Source organism: Bubalus kerabau, chromosome 23, assembly GCF_029407905.1.
Source record: "Bubalus kerabau isolate K-KA32 ecotype Philippines breed swamp buffalo chromosome 23, PCC_UOA_SB_1v2, whole genome shotgun sequence".
Taxonomy (NCBI): Eukaryota; Metazoa; Chordata; class Mammalia; order Artiodactyla; family Bovidae; genus Bubalus; species Bubalus kerabau.
In genome coordinates this window covers 13,274,156-13,285,242 of record NC_073646.1, presented here as the reverse complement: position 1 = coordinate 13,285,242, position 11,087 = coordinate 13,274,156, and the positions used below count along the sequence as shown (strand labels likewise).

Here is an 11,087-nt window from a genome sequence, read left to right as displayed (position 1 = left end):
CCAGGGCAGCCAGGAAGGGTGGTGGTGAGGAGATACCCTTCATCCAAGGTAAGGAGCAATGGCTGTGCTTTGCTGGAGCAGCCGTGAAGAGATACCCCATGCCCAAGGTAAGAGAAACCCAAGCAAGACGGTAGGTGTTGTAAGAGGGCATCAGAGGGCAAACACACTGAAACCATACTCACAGAAAACTAGTCAATCTAATCACACTAGGACCACAGCCTTGTCTAACTCAATGAAACTAAGCCATGCCCGTGGGGCAACCCAAGATGGGCAGGTCATAATGGAGAGATCTGACAGAATGTGGTCCACTGGAGAAGGGAATGGCAAGCCACTTCAGTATTCTTGCCTTGAGAACCCCATGAACAGTATGAAAAGGCAAAATGATAGGATACTGAAAGAGAAACTCGCCAGGTCAGTAGGGGCCCAATATGCTACTGGAGATCAGTGGAGAAATAACTCCAGAAAGAATGAAGGGATGGAGCCAAAGCAAAAACAATATCCAGCTGAAAACAATATCCAGCTGTGGATGTGACTGGTGATAGAAGCAAGGTCCGATGCTGTAAAGAGCAATATTGCATAGGAACCTGGAATGTCAGGTCCATGAATCAAGGCAAATTGAAAGTGGTCAAACGAGAGATGGCAAGAGTGAATGTCGACATTCTAGGAATCAGTGAACTGAAATGGACTGGAATGGGTGAATTTAACTCAGATGACCATTATATCTACTACTGTGGGCAGGAATCCCTCAGAAGAAATGGAGTAGCCATCATGGTCAACAAAAGAGTCCGAAATGCAGTACTTGGATGCAATCTCAAAAACAACAGAATGATCTCTGTTCGTTTCCAAGGCAAACCATTCAATATCACAGTAATCCAAGTCTATGCCCCAACCAGTAACGCTGAAGAAGCTGAAGTTGAACGGTTCTATGAAGACCTACAAGACCTTTTAGAACTAACACCCAAAAAAGATGTCCTTTTCATTATAGGGGACTGGAATGCAAAAGTAGGAAGTCAAGAAACACCTGAAGTAACAGGCAAATTTGGCCTTGGAATACACAATGAAGCAAGGCAAAGACTAATAGAGTTTTGCCAAGAAAATACACTGGTCATAACAAATACCCTCTTCCAACAACACAAGAGAAGACTCTACACATGGACATCACCAGATGGTCAACACCAAAATCAGATTGATTATATTCTTTGCAGCCAAAGATGGAGAAGCTCTATACAGTCAGCAAAAACAAGACCAGGAGCTGACTGTGGCTCAGACCATGAACTTCTTATTGCCAAATTCAGACTTAAATTGAAGAAAGTAGGGAAAACCACTAGACCATTCAGGTATGACCTAAATCAAATCCCTTATGATTATACAGTGGAAGTGGGAAATAGATTTAAGGGCCTAGATCTGATAGATAGAGTGCCTGATGAACTATGGAATGAGGTTCGTGACATTGTACAGGAGACAGGGATCAAGACCATCTGCATGGAAAAGAAATGCAAAAAAGCAAAAAAGGCTGTCTGGGGAGGCCTTACAAATAGCTGTGAAAAGAAGAGAAGTGAAAAGCAAAGGAGAAAAGGAAAGATATAAGCATCTGAATGCAGAGTTCCAAAGAATAGCAAGAAGAGATAAGAAAGCCTTCCTCAGTGATCAATGCAAAGAAATAGAGGAAAACAACAGAATGGGAAAGACTAGAGATCTCTTTTGGAGAAGGCAATGGCACCCCACTCCAGTACTCTTGCTTGGAAAGTCCCATGGATGGAGGAGCCTGGTGGGCTGCAGTCCATGGGATCGCGAAGAGTTGGACACGACTGAGCGACTTCATTTTCACTTTTTACTCTCATGCATTGGAGAAGGAAATGGCAACCCATTCCAGTGTTCTTGCCTGGAGAATCCCAGGGATGGTGGAACCTGGTGGGCTGCCATCTATGGGGTCACACAGAGTCGGACACGACTGAAGTGACTTAGCAGCAGCAGAGATCTCTTCAAGAAAATCAGAGATACCAAAGGAAAATTTCATGCAAAGATGGGCTCGATAAAGGACAGAAATGGTATGGACGTAGCAGAAGCAGAAGATATTAAGAAGAGATGGCAAGAACACAGAAGAACTGTACAAAAAAGATCTTCATGACCCAGATAATCACGATGGTGTGATCACTGACCTAGAGTCAGACATCCTGGAATGTGAAGTCAAGTGGGCCTTAGAAAGCATCACTACGAACAAAGCTAGTGGAGGTGATGGAATTCCGGTTGAGCTATTCCAAATCCTGAAAGATGATGCTGTGAAAGTGCTGCACTCAATATGCCAGCAAATTTGGAAAACTCAGCAGTGGCCACAGGACTGGAAAAGGTCAGTGTTCATTCCAATCTCAAAGAAAGGCAATGCCAAAGAATGCTCAAACTACTGCACAATTGCACTCATCTCAGACACTAGTAAAGTAATGCTCAAAATTCTCCAAGCCAGGCTTCAGCAATATGTGAACCGTGAACTTCCAAATGTTCAAGCTGGTTTTAGAAAAGGCAGAGGAACCAGAGATCAAATTGCCAACATCCACTGGATCATGGAAAAAGCAACAGAGTTCCAGAAAACATCTATTTCTGCTTTATTGACTATGCCAAAGCCTTTGACTGTGTGGATCCCAATAAACTGTGGAAAATTCTTCAAGAGATGGGAATACTAGACCACCTGACCTGCCTCTTGAGAAATTTGTATGCAGGTCAGGAAGCAACAGTTCGAACTGGACATGGAACAACAGACTGGTTTCAAATAGGAAAAGGAGTACGTCAAGGCTGTATATTGTCACCCTGTTTATTTAACTATATATGCAGAGTACATCATGAGAAACGCTGGACTGGAAGAAACACAAGCTGGAATCAAGGTTGCTGGGAGAAATATCAATAACCTCAGATATGCAGATGACACCACCCTTTTGGCAGAAAGTGAAGAGGAACTCAAAAGCCTCTTGATGAAAGTAAAAGTGGAGAGTGAAAAAGTTGGCTTAAAGCTCAACATTCAGAAAACAAAGATCATGGCATCTGGTCCCATCACTTCATGGGAAATAGATGGGGAAACAGTGTCAGACTTTATTTTTTGAGGCTCCAAAATCACTGCAGATGGTGCGTGCAGCCATGAAATTAAAAGACGCTTACTCCTTCGAAGGAAAGTTATGACCAACCTAGATAGCGTATTCAAAAGCAGAGACATTACTTTGCCAACAAAGGTCCACCTACTCAAGGCTATGGTTTTTCCAGTGGTCATGTATGGATGTGAGAGTTGGACTGTGAAGAAGGCTGAGCACCGAAGAATTGATGCTTTTGAACTGTGGTGTTGGAGAAGACTCTTGAGAGTCCCTTGGACTGCAAGGAGATCCAACCAGTCCATTCTGAAGGAGATCAGCCCTGGGATTTCTTTGGAAGGAATGATGCTAAAGCTGAAACTCCAGTACTTTGGCCACCTCATGCGAAGAGTTGACTCATTGGGAAAGACTCTGATGCTGGGAGGGATTGGGGCAGGGGGAGAAGGGGACGACAGAGGATGAGATGGCGATGGACGTGAGTCTGAGTGAACTCCGGGAGTTGGTGTTGGACAGGGAGGCCTGGCGTGATGCAATTCATGGGGTCGCAGAGTCAGACACGACTGAGCAGACTAATCTGATCTGATCTGATCTGTGTCTGGTGAACTCCATTTGGCCTTCTTAGCACCTAGGACTTCAAACTGTCCTCTGAATGCTAAGACTCCACCCCCTCCAAAAAAGAATGCATATCCAGTTCCCTGATCACTAGGCCATGTATCATAAAAGTCAACAGCACCGTCTGGGGAATGAGAGTGTTTGGAATCAAATCCCAGCTTTGCTATTTCATGGCTGTGTGACTTTGGCAAACTGGTCACCTTTCTAAGCCTCGGTTTCCTCATTTCTAGAATAAGGGTGATAATAACTGGAGTTCTGGCTCGGTGGTAAAGAATCTGCCTACCAATGCAGGAGACATAAGAAACTTGGGTTCGATTCCTGGGTCAGAAAGATCCCCTGAAGGAGGAAATAGCAACCCACCCCAATATTCTTGCCTGAAAATTCCATCGATGGAGGAGCCTGGCTGCAAATAGTCAGTCATGACTGAGCACACACACAAACACACACACACACACACACACACACACACACACACACAAGGGCTGAATGGCACACTGCATATAAAACTCTTAGAACAATACCGGATCCATAGAGAATGCTTACCACATGCTAAGTATCAGCATTACTATCTTTTTAGGTCTTGCATTTTAAAAATGGCAAGCCTGTCCCCTTTGTGCTTGATAAGAACCCCTGATGCTCATGTGTTTGAACTCATTCCCAGTCTCCTCTCTCTTTGCTCTGCCTCAGATCTGACAGTGGATGCTCCTTGTCCAGGACCAACCTTGTCTCTCTCTACACCTCTGATATGCCAGGAGACAAACTGCAGCATCTGCCTCCAGCTTCTTGGACTCCACGCTGGTCCTGGAAGGTTGGTGTGATTTTTTTTTTTTTTTTTTTTTACACAATTAGGATAGGATGGGTGTCTGGCATTATACTAGCTGCTCTCAGTTTCAAAGAATGCATTTTGAATGATGGGTTATCAGCATCAGAGAAGGTATTTTCAGGCAAGAAATGACTTTGCCCCCCATGGGCAGGCTCTCACTGAAGCTTTCATAAGGTCAGCCTTGCCCAGGTTAATATGGCTTTCGAAATAATAAAAGGGAAGAATCAAAATCTGTCTGCTTTCATTAAGTCTAACCTTTGCCTGCATATTAGAATATGTATAACTCAGCACCATGCAGAAGGATGGCTGGCCTCCAGGTCAAGCTGGGTACAAAGGAGAAGAACAGGGCTTCTCATTAATGGCCCCAGAAGCAAGCGGGGTCAACATCATTAATATTTAGAACATCCCCCAATTATCTTCAGATGATCAAACCCCTGAGGGAGGGGCCAGTGGGGGAAGCTCTGAACATGTCACTAGGGTGAGAACTAGTCAAGCTTCTTTTTCTTCTGTGTAACCTCCAAAGTCTGTGTCTCCCAGCTCAAAGCAGCATCTACTGCAAAAGCCTCTTTCTGTCTTTGCATCTGAGCATCACAGTGGTAACTCTCCTTCTAGTCAAAACAGAAAGAAATGGGAAAACTTTGCACAGGTGGCTATGCAACCCTCCTGATGGGAATGCTCTCATCTTATATGAAATTACTGGAAAGCAGTTGGAACCAGCTTTGGATTCTAAGGTTGGGGGAGAAGAGAAGTCAGTGGATTCAAACATGATGGGAGCTCCTATCAGATTTGTTGTTGGTATTCTGGAGTTCTGTTCCTGGGCCACAGAGTATCTCCCAGGGTGTGTGTGGGCTTCATGCAAAAATGATAAAGTCAACAGCCAGCCTCCCTCCTTCAGAGGGAGTTATTTCTCGAGTGTTTTTTTTTTCTTTTTTCCTGAGCCACCCTAGGAGAACACTGATGGATGGAGACTTCTATTTCAAAGGTTTGTTTAGTTTTTCAGGGAGAAGTGATATTTTGGTGACTCATCCTAACAGCAGTTGTAGGGGGAAATCTGCTAAAGGTTAAGAGCATTAAACATAAGGAATGTGAAACAGTTAAATGACAGTGTAGAGTATACCAAGTCCTGTGCTGGATAAAGGCAGCGGCTTTCAACCGTGGCCGTTCATTAGAGTTCTCCTTGGCACTCAGAAACAACGTAGTAAAATAGTACAAGTGCCAACCACCAGACTAATTAAACCAGAACCTCTGGGGATTATCCCAGGCATCTGTAGTTTTCAAAACACCCCAGGTGATTTCAATGTGAAATCAGGGTGAAGCACCTTGGACCTAAATTGACAAGAGTTGAAAAAGACATAATTTGCTCCCTTGAGAAAGTAAACAGAGACAACCATGTAAACAAATACATGTATTTATTTACATAAGATGCACATAAGACATTAGATGCCCTCATGGTGATGCACTCAAGGGATCAGGTTTTTGGAGAGAAGGAATAGACTTATTTTCCTTGGGAGGATCAGGGGATATTTCATGGAAGAGATGAGGTCAGAATAATTTTGAAGATGACAAAGGGTGTTTTCCAAGTTGGCAAGCAGGGAAGAAGACTGGAGTGGGGAAGGGAACTCACATGCTCTGTGCGGAGGTAGAGGAAAGCCAAGAAGATGCTGGAGATTTTTTTGACCCATAGCTGTCAGATTGGAGAAGGCGATGGCACCCCACTCCAGTACTCTTGCCTGGAAAATCCCATGGATGGCGGAGCCTGGTAGGCTGCAGTCCATGGGGTCGAGAAGAGTCGGACGCGACTGAGCGACTTCACTTTCACTTTTCACTTTCATGCGTTGGAGAAAGAAATGGCAACCCACTCCAGTGTTCTTGCCTGGAGAATCCCAGGGACGGGGAACCTGGTGGGCTTCCATCTATGGGGTCACATAGAGTCAGACACGACTGAAGCGACCTAGCTTCAGTCTTATCAGATAGGGAACAGTTTGTGTGGCGTGCTCTCGATGTCCAACCTGGAAGCTGCTCTTGACCACTGGGAAGCCAGTGGCTGGGACAGACAAAATCCCCCTTTTTCTTCAGTGGGGTCTGTAGCGTGAGAGTTGAGAGCTAGAAGGCAGTACACGGGCAGAGATGCCCTTCTCAGAATAAAGGGTGACAAAGCAGGACCCTGAATGACAGTCAGCATTTTGTACGATGAATTTTTTAAAGCATTATTTAGCATTTAGTGAAATCCATGTGGCTCCAAACCATGAAGATACCAGACTCCTCATCCTGCTCTTAATCTTCTCCATGGCTCTTCTGCTGATGAATTTGACCTTCATGATGACAGGCAGCTTTAGGAGTTTCTCTTCTCCAGAATGTTTTAAGCGCGATCGTATCACATCCATGATGGGACTGTCACCAGTCTCGGTTTTGTTAGCATTTACCTATGTCTGCTCCAAGGCCCATGATTTATTGAGGTCGACATTTGGATAGAAGTTCTGATTCCTCTTTAAGTGGTTATGACTCATAGAAACCTCGTCAAAGTAACCTAGGTAGCTTTGCCTAAGTTGATTGGTGATGCCTGCCACTAGCCTGACCCTGCTTCCCCAGTGCTTCTGGTTGTTGCTGATGTGTCTGTTGCCTTGCCTCCCACGGTCCTGAATCTCATGGTTCTTCCTTAGTTTGGATGGTATGTCAGTGACCGAGGCAAATGAGATATCAATATTTTTGAAGTTGCAGCATTTTCATGAATGGATGCTGTAACTAACATAAACAAAGATAACTGTGGTTACAGAGATACAATTTACATATGATGTGGTACTTGGTGCAAGTTTTGAAGACATGCTGTGCATTTTCACAATGGCATTCACGTTTGGAAATATTGCTTGAGGTCAACACCAGTCAAGCCGCATACCCATCACCAGCTGAGTTGTGACCAGCCTTATGCATCATGTGATATCTTGTCAATTGCCACAGTTAATAGTGGCATTACCCATAAAGATGGGACAGCAAAAGCTACAACTAACAATAATTTAAAAAATATATTGAGGGCTTACAAGTGGCTCAGTGATAAAGAATCCATCTGCCAATGCAGGAGACACAGGAGATGTGGGAGATGCAGGTTTGATCCCTTTCCTCCAGGAAGGTCCCCTGGTGGAGGAATATACCCAAATATACCCACTCCAGTATATTTGTCTGGAAAATTCCATGAACAGAGGAGCCTGGCAGGCTATATAGTCCATAGGGTTGCAAAGAGTCAGACACGACTGAGCATACGTGTGCGTACTGAGCATACACAATGCCCTAAATGTGTTAACTATTTTAAGAAATCTTTGATTACGTTTTGCCACTTACACTCCATTTATTTTACTTTTAATATCAAATATTTTACTTGCACATTTGTTTACTCATAACAAGGATGATAGTTTTAAAAGTTTTTAAAGAGATCTTTTTTCTCATTTTTGTGGTAAATCATGTTCTTCCAATAGAGTTTTTTTGTTTTGTTTCAGGTGTGTGGGCTTCTCTAGTTGTGGCTCATGGGCTTAGTTGCCTCGAGGCATGTGGGGTCTTAGTTCTCAAAATCAGGCATCAAACCCACTTCCCCTGCATTAGACAGCAGATTCTTAACTACTGGACCATCAAGGAAGTCTTCCACTACAGTTTTAATTTTTAAAATTTATTTTGTTCAAGTATATTTGATGTACAACATCGTGTTAACTTTTGTTATACAGTATAGTCATTCAGTTATACATGCATATATTCTTTTTCATATTATTTTCCATGATGGCTCATCACAGGGTATAATATAGTTCCCTGTGCTATGCAGTAGGACCTTGTTGTTACCCATTCTATCCATAATAGTTTGCAACTGCTAATCTCAAACTCCCACCCTGTCCCTCCTCCATGTTCCCCTCCCCTTGGCAACCGCAAGTCTGTTCTCTGCGTCTGTGAGTCTGTTTCATTCTAATGTGCTTTAGATTAAGAAGTAAGATGCCAACCTGGGGAAGAGAAGAGTGTAGAATAGGAAACATCACTGTGAGAGAGGTAGAAGTAGCCTAATGGCCATTCCTGCTGCTTCTGGCAATGTGGGAAGAAACAAGTTAACAGTTTGGTGAGGCAGGAGGTGAAACACTTGTATCTTTATCAGCCTCTCTGGGTTGAAGTGCAGGGAGGGGAAACCAGCTAAATAGATTGAGGGGGAGATGAAAGCAGAAGAGGATTTTTCTTTGCTTGCTTCCTATTTAGGATCTGAAAGGAGAAGGATTTCTAAGGTATCCCCCGTGATAACATGGGGTGGCCCCTTCAGAGCCACATTAGATGCATGCTGTGGTTAGGGGAAGAGTTGGGCTGAGACAGGATCTTAAGCCTACCTGGGCTCTTGTGGGGACCAGGAAAAGCCAGAATTTTTTTCTGAATTATGGAAGGACCTGGATATTAGCTGAGCGTGACTAGGAAGCTTGCCTTAGGGTTGCTGCTCCAGAAGTGAAGTGGTCTATGGGAGGATGCTGCATTGTGGGTCACCTAGCCTGGGGGCTCAGAGGGAGTGGTCAGCCTCCGAGGGGTATGTGAAAGCAGGGAGGGACCCATCAGAGGCCCCAACTGGGTTGGGAGAGCACAGATCTTAAATTTTCCTGTCATCAGCTTCCATGTGGTCCACTGCCAAGCAGGGTGTCTGGAAACTGGGCAGCAAAGGACATCACCATGGAGACCAGGGGAGCCTGGATTCAGTGGATGAGCCTGAGTGAGTGGATCTGAAACCCCTATCATCCCTGCCACCACAGTGCTGTGTTCTCCAGCCTCCTGGACCCCATCCAATGCCCAGTGGAGAATAAGCATAAAGAGGGGAGAAGGCAAATAGAAGGGGAAAATGTGGAAACAGTGGCAGATTTTATTTTCTTGGGCTCCAAAGTCATTGTCAATGGTGACTGCAGCCAAGAAATTAAAAGACGCTTCCTCCATGGAAGGAAGGCTGTGACCAACCTAGACAGCATATTAAAAAGCAAAGTCATCACTTTGCCAACAAAGATCCGTATAGTCAAACTATAGTTTTTCCAGTACTCATGTATGAATGTGAGAGTTGGACCATGAAGAAGGCTGAGCACAGAAGAGCTGATGCTTTCAAATTATGCTCCTGGAGAAGACTCTTGAGAGTCCCTTGGACAGCAAGGAGATTAAAGCAGTCAATCCTAAAGGAAATCAACCCTGAATATTCACTGGAAGGACTGATGCTACTTGAGGCTACCTGAGTTGAAGAGTCAACTCATTGGAAAAGACCCTGAGGCTGGGAAAGATTGAGGGCAAAAGGAGAAGGGGATGATAGAGGATGAGATGGTTGGATGGCATCATGGACTCGATGGACATGAGTCTGAACAAGCTCTAGGAGACGGTGAAGGACAGGGAAGTCTGGTGTGCTGCAGTCCATGGAATCGCAAAGAGTCAGACCTGACTTAGCAACTGAACATCAACACGGGGAGAAAGAAATTGGAAACACTGGGGAGAGGCTAACTCACCTTAAGAGATTGTTTGAAGTATTGCATCAGCCTGAATTAATGTGGTTAAACTATTAAAACTTCAGGTTTTCCCCACGGCCACTTGAGGTGAGGGCTTGTGAGGTTAATTCAGGATATATAAACAGTGCATTTTCTTTGACATCTGTTTAAATCTGTGATCCAGCTATACTAGTTTCTGAGACTGCCACAATCAATCACCACCAACCAGGTGGCTTAAAATATCAGACATTTGTACTCTCATGGTTCAGGAGGCCAGAAATCTGAAATCAAGGAATCAGCAGCATTTGTTTCTTCTGGAGGCTCAGAGGGAGCTCCTCCTGGTTGCCAGACATCATGGATATTTCTTGGTGGGTAGATTCATCGCTCAGAACTCTGCATCCATCTTCATGTGGCTTGTCCTCTGTGTGTCTCAGTCTCTTTTTTAAAATTAAAGATATTAGAGACTTTCCCAGTGGTCCAGTGGCTAAGACTCCATTCTCCCAATATAGGGAGCCCAGGTTTGATCCCTGGTCAGGGAACTAAGCCCATGTACCAAGCAACTAAAGATCCCACATGACTCAACTAAGACCTGATACAGCCAAATAAATAAATAAAGTAAAAAATAAAGTGCAAGATTTTTTAAAAAATGAATTATTGGATTTAGTACCCACCCTAATCCAATATGACCTCACTTTTAATTAATGACATTTGCAAAGACCTTCTTTCCAAATACTCTGAGGTTCTGGGGGACATGAGTATCTGGTGACACTATACAGCCCAGGGCTTCCCTGGTGGTGGCTCAGTGGTAAACAATCCATCTGCAATGCAGGAGACCTGAGTCCCATCCCTGGGTCGGGAAGATCCCCTGGAGAAGGGAATGCTACCCACTTCAGTATTCTTGCCTGGAGAATGCCTCGGAAAGAGGAGCCTGGTGGGCTACAGTCCATGGGGTCGCAAAGAGTCAGACCTGACTGAACAACTAACACTTTTACTTTTCATACAGTCCAACACACTGAATACTTACTTATTTCTCCCTCACTACCCTGTAAGCTTCCCCAGTGGGGAAGCCCTTGGGCTTCTCTGATGGCTCAGCAGGTAAAGAATCTGCCG

General features: G+C 44.4%; 1 long non-coding RNA gene across 1 annotated transcript in view; it reads left to right on the top strand.

Annotated features, from left to right (window-relative positions):
• Positions 1 to 4,372: 4,372 nt before the first annotated feature.
• LOC129637483 (uncharacterized) overlaps positions 4,373 to 11,087 on the top strand; it is a 70,960-nt gene continuing 64,245 nt past the window's right edge. The window contains exon 1 of the long non-coding RNA XR_008707493.1: positions 4,373 to 4,494. This is a non-coding gene — a long non-coding RNA (uncharacterized LOC129637483). The remainder of the gene's footprint in view (positions 4,495 to 11,087) is intronic.